The sequence below is a fragment of the Colossoma macropomum genome, unplaced genomic scaffold (genome assembly GCF_904425465.1).
Source record: "Colossoma macropomum unplaced genomic scaffold, Colossoma_macropomum, whole genome shotgun sequence".
Lineage (NCBI taxonomy): Eukaryota > Metazoa > Chordata > Actinopteri > Characiformes > Serrasalmidae > Colossoma > Colossoma macropomum.
In genome coordinates, this window is record NW_023494805.1 from 5,583,805 (window position 1) to 5,589,793 (window position 5,989).

Consider the following 5,989-nt stretch of genomic DNA (forward strand, 5'->3'; position numbering starts at 1 on the left):
TTTACAGGAGAAGGAAAAACCTTCTTTACTTTTAATGAAAGTCAACTGAACCAGACTTTAGTAATTTTGGTCCATTCATCATGAAATGTACACACCATGTAAAAGGCAACAGGCATTTCCAAATTATGTCAAAAACTGACAAAAATGGAGATACAAGGTTTTATTCTGACAGCAGCAAAATATTATCAAGGTTCCACATCTCTAAGAATCATTTCCAGTTATGGACGATGACCTGGGTACCTGGGTGTGGCCAAGTGTTGTAAATGTGTGCCCTTTGAGCTCTTTCAAAGAGAAGTGGAAAACTCCGGAAACTGAGAATATGTCTTTATAATCAGCTTTACTGAACTCTTTTCTAATTTTTTTGTCCATATCAGTCCCTTCTACAGAAACATCAACTCAGCTACCGATAAACTGACACCAACTGGACGACTATCACACCTCAGTAAGTGACTGTTTGATAGGCCAAAAGCCATGGTCACTGAGTTGTTAGGTTTGATTAATTTAGATATACTATGTTGTCTTTTGTGTGGCATAAATGTTGTTAATTTCACTGGAGAGTTTATTTACTAGCAAAAGTTACAGAACTAAGGTTAGAGGTAACATGTTTGAGGTGGTTCCAGCTGAGGAAATGGTTGGGAATTGTTTGAATTATGCAAAAGTACTGTGCAAAAGTCAGAGACCACGCGTCATTTGCTGAATTTCCAGTTAAAACAGCAAGTTATTCATTTTTCAGCATCAGAAGAAAAACATATATAAAAAAATAAAACAATTCAGTATTTACTGTGTCACTCTTTACCTTTATTCCTGCTTCCATTCTCTTCAGGAGACTCACTTTCAGTTCTTCTAAGAATCTGCAGACACACCTCCAAAGTTCAGTCTTAGAAGCTGGTTGATCATTTTCTGAAGTAATCAAACACATTCAGTGGTGTTGAGGTCTGGACTCTGGGGTGGTCAGTCCATCGTTCAGCTTCTTTGTTTGGTGTGTCCGTCTCCTTTTCTCAGTGAGGTTCTTCTTGAACAGCTACACATCCTTTCAGACCCACAGTGCTGAGTCGTCTCCCCACAGTGGAAGGATGGACAGAAACACCTGTGGATGTTTTCAGATCTGAAGCAGCTTGATTTTCTCCTCTCTCTCAGAGATGAAAGCTTTAAGTGCTGTTTATCTGATGGGGGCAGTTTTGGGGTCTACCAGGTCTTCCAGGTGGTTATTAGGAGGCCCATTTTCTCTGTAGCATTTAATCAGTTTTTGAACTCCAGTTTTGGAAGTTTTCCTTGTGCAAGTGGATTATCTCACATCTAATCTCCTCACAAACATCGAAACGGCCCAAAATTACTTGGAATGTCTGGTTCCATTGACTTACATTAAAAGTAGAGTAATTTTTTTCCTCTCCTGTAAAGTCGCCATTTTGGAGATATGGGGTTTTGTTCCGACAGCAGCGAAATGAAGGATGGTCTCTTAATTTGTACACAGTAGTGTATAATACATATGGAACATATTAGTGTTACATATAGACACTTACACATACAGTATAAGCACACATTTCTAATACAATTTCAAAATCTTACATCAGTAACAAATTTATATTAATACCAAGATTAAACGTTTCAGTAAAAAACAAAACATCTTCATTGTCACTGGCTTTTTTTGTTTTTTTTGGGGGGGGGCTTTTTCTTTGCATCATCAACTATGTTCTTTACATTGTTTGAGAATGTGCTGTAGATGGTTCTATATTGAAGCTTTTTGAAAGGGGTTCTATATAGCACCAAAAAGCATTCTTGTATTGTACAAAGATGGTTTTCCAAGGGTACTTTAGTAAAGAAAATGGTTCTGTATAGAACCAAGAACACTCACAGAACGCTTTGATTAAAGGGTTCTCTGCATCATGAAATGGTTATTCAGATTGCTGGAGAATGTGCTATAGATGGTTCTATAAACCAAAAAGGGTTTTTCCCTATTTGTCTCTTTATTTTCTTCTTCATTTTGCAAGGGGGTTATCTTACATCTAATCTCCTCAGAAACATCTGAAAACTAAATAACTTGTACTTAATGGCCATTTTGAATACATTGACCTCAGTGAATGTAGTAATACTTTGCATGTAATATTTTTAAATTTAAAATGTCATTAAAATGCCAAGATTTAACTTTTACCTAAATATTACAAATTGTCAAGGATATTTGACAAAGTCAGTGCCAAATCATCTAAAGCCATACAAATGTCCATTCAGTCACTGATAATTCACCTTCATGATCTCCTCCATCAGTCATGTCTTCCTCCAGCAGTCTCCTGTCTGAAGATCAGCTCCTGTGCTCTATCTGTCTGGATGTGTTCACTGATCCAGTCTCGACTCCATGTGGACACAACTTCTGCATGGTCTGTCTCGAAGAGCGCTGGGACAGCAGTTCACGCTGCCAGTGTCCAGTTTGTAAAGAGGAATTCTCCAAAAGACCTGATCTGCATGTGAATACATCCATCTCTGGACTGGCTGCTCAGTTCAAGAAGTCAGTTCAGGTGAAATCCAGCAGAGCTCCAGAGAAACAACCCTCCAAGCTAACAAGGTTCTGTGTGACTACTGCAGTGAGGAGGCTGTGAAGTCCTGTCTGGACTGTCAAATGTCCTACTGCGAGACTCATCTGATGCCTCATAAAACTAAAGCAAAACACAAAAAACACAAACTGATGGACCCTGTGGAGAACCTGGAGGACTACATCTGCCAGAAACATGAGAGACCCCTGGAGCTGTTCTGTAGAGACGACCAGACGAGTGTGTGTCAGTTCTGCACTGAGACAGACCACAAGACTCACAGCACTGTTCCTATAGAGGAGGAGAGTGGAGAGAAGAAGGTGAGAGACATTTAGAGACGTATCCATCTCATTACTGTAAATTAATGATTGTGTTTCTTATAATGTGTCTAATTGTCACAGACTCAGCTGGTGAAGACACAGGCAGAAGTTCAGCAGATGATCCAGGACCGACTGAAGAAGATTGAGGAAATCAAACACTCTGTAAAACTCAGTAAAGTGAGTATAAACAGTGACCTGCTCTGTAGTTTTAATTCCGTTGTAATATACTTATTAGACTTCAACTGATTAAAATACAAAAATTAATGTAGGTTAATGATCTCCTGTTAGAAAAGCTCAGAGAAGGAGAAAGCAGACAGTGAGGAGGTCTTCAGAGCTCTGCTGCGCTGCATTGAGAGAAGCCAGGCGGAGCTGCTTGAGGTGATGGAGGAGAAGCAGAAAGCAGCAGAGAGGCAGGCTGAAGAGTTCATTAAAGAGCTGGAGCAGGAAATCACTGAGCTAAAGAGGAGAGACACTGAGCTGGAGCAGCTCTCCCACACTGAGGACCACCTCCACCTCCTACAGGTCAGAGTCCCTCTGTTTCTCCATAGTAATGCAGTCCATCACAGGACAGCACTCCCCATGCTGAGGGGTTTCTCCTCTCTCCTGCTGGACTGTAGGTTTACCCGTCCCTCTGCAGCCGTCCACACACTAAGAACTGGCCTGACGTCAGGATTAACACCCATCTGAGGGTGGAGACTCTGAGGAGAGCTCTGACTCAGCTTCAGGAAGAGCTCAGTAAGGAGATGGAGAAGGTTCCTGAGATCAGTAAGTACTGTATGATCTCTGAGAGCTTCTGAAAATTGAGTGGATTTTGTTGGTATACTGTCAAATTTAGGTTCTAATAGTCTCTTATTCTTTTCCAATCAGAACTGAAGAGAGTCCAGCAATATGCAGGTGGGTGGGTTCTCCTTGATCACTAATTTCTCTATTACTCTCTATGTATTGACCATGCAGGTTTAAATCATTTCTTCCTCTTTCAGTTGATGTGACTCTGGATCCTGATACCGCAAATCCCTACCTTATCCTGTCTGATGATGGGAAACAAGTGAGACATGGAGACAAACGGCAGAACGTCTCTGACAAACCAGAGAGGTTTGATCGTTGTGTTTTTGTGCTGGGAAAGGAGGGGTTCTCCTCAGGGAGATTTTACTATGAGGTCCAGGTCAGTGGGAAGACTAAGTGGGATTTAGGAGTGACTGCAGAGTCCAGTAACAGGAAGGGGGAGATTACACTGAGTCCTTTGAATGGATACTGGACTGTGTGGCTGAGAAACAAAACTCGATATAAAGCTCTGGACACTCCCCCAGTTCTTCTCTCCTTAGATCAGGCTCCCCAGAAGGTGGGGGTGTTTGTGGATTATGAGGAGGGTCTGGTCTCCTTCTATGATGTTGAGGCCAGGTCTCACGTCTACTCTTTCACTGGTGAGTCTTTCACTGAGAAGATCTATCCAGTGTTCAGTCCCTGCACCCTTAATGGAGGTAAAAACTCAGCACCGCTGATCATCGTGCCTGTTGGACATGATAAATGAGGTTCTTCTCATAATCTTATGAAACAGACTGGACCTCAACTTCATCTGGTTGTAGTATGAGAAGGGCCTGTATGACTGTAGGGAGGGGAGGACTTTGAGAACTTGGAGTGCAACCTTCGCTTTAATTTGCAAGGCCTCTCTACTCTTCAATAAACAAAGAAATTACCAAGATATGGACTGAGAAAAAGGGAGTAGGGCTGAATGATTTGGGAAATTATCCAATTGCAGTTTTTCCAACTAATATTGCGACTGTGATTTAAATTGCAATTTTTTATAAATTGAGACTGAGGCCTCATTTATTTTGGCTGAGAAGACCAGGATATCCACCTTTTCTGGCTTGAGGATTGACTCTTGAACGTAGTGTGCCAAACTGCCACTAAGTTGTGGTTGTGATGTCACAACACATGGTGGTTTGATTGCCCTCTGATTGGTCTAACTCATCTACAGGCATTTCACAAGCTCTTATTAGGATCAATTTTTCCTGCTCAACTGTTCATGCAGCAAATGTTATCAGTGGTGACAGGTCTGGACTGCAGGCAGGCCAGTTTAGCACCCAGACTCTTTTAATGTGGAGCAATGCTGTCGTAATACATGCAGAATGTGGTTTGACATTGTCTTGCTGAAATAATCAAGGCCTTCCCTGAAAAAGACGTTGTCTAGATGGCAGCACATGTTGCCAAAACATTATATCATTCAGCATTAATGGTGCCTTCACAGATGTGCACATCACCCATGCCATGTGCACTAATGCACCCCAATACCATCATGAATACTGGCTTTTGAACTGTGCACTGATAACAAGCTCGGAGGACACAGTGTCCATGATTTCCAAAAAGAATTTCTAATTTTCATTCATTGGACCACAGGACACTTTTCCACTTCCCCTCAGTCCATTTTAAATGAGCTCGGGCCCAGAGAAGGTGGCAGCATTTCTGGATCCTGTTTATATGTGGTTTCTTCTTTGCATTTTAGAGTTTTAACTTGCATTTATGGATGCAGTGATGAACTGTTTTCACAGACAGTGTTTTTCAGAAGAGTTTCTGAGCCCATGCAGTGATTTCCACTACAGAATCATGTCTGTTTTTAATGCAGTGCTGCCTGAGGGCCCAAAGATCACGGCCAGCAAATACTGGTTTTTGGCCTCGTCCCTTGCATACAGAGATTTTTCCAGAGGCTCTGAATCTTTTAATGATATTATATACTGTAGATGATGAAAAGCAAAGGTTCTTTGCTATTTTATGTTGAGAAACGTTATTCTTGATTTGTTGCACTATTTGATGGTGCAGTCTTTCACAAAGTGGTGAACCCCTCCACATTTTTACCTCTGAAAGTCTCAGCCTCTGTGAGATGCTATTTTATAACTAATCATGTTACTGACCTGTTGCCAGTTAACCACCAGGTGTTTTTTTAGCATTACACAACTTTACCAGCCTTCTGTTGCCCCCGTCTCAACTTTTTTGGAACGTGTTGCTGGCATCAAATTCAAAACGGGCAGATATTTTTCAAAAAACAATAAAATTTCTCAGTTTCAACATTTGATAAGTTGTCTTTGTACTATTTTCAATTAAATAGAGGGTTTAAATGATTTATACATCATTGCATTTTGTTTTTATTTACAT

At 41.0% G+C, this 5,989-nt stretch overlaps 1 pseudogene; it reads left to right on the top strand.

The window, feature by feature from the left end:
* The first annotated feature begins 251 nt into the window (after positions 1–251).
* LOC118825971 lies at positions 252–4,963 on the top strand (annotated as a pseudogene).
* Positions 4,964–5,989: the final 1,026 nt, after the last annotated feature.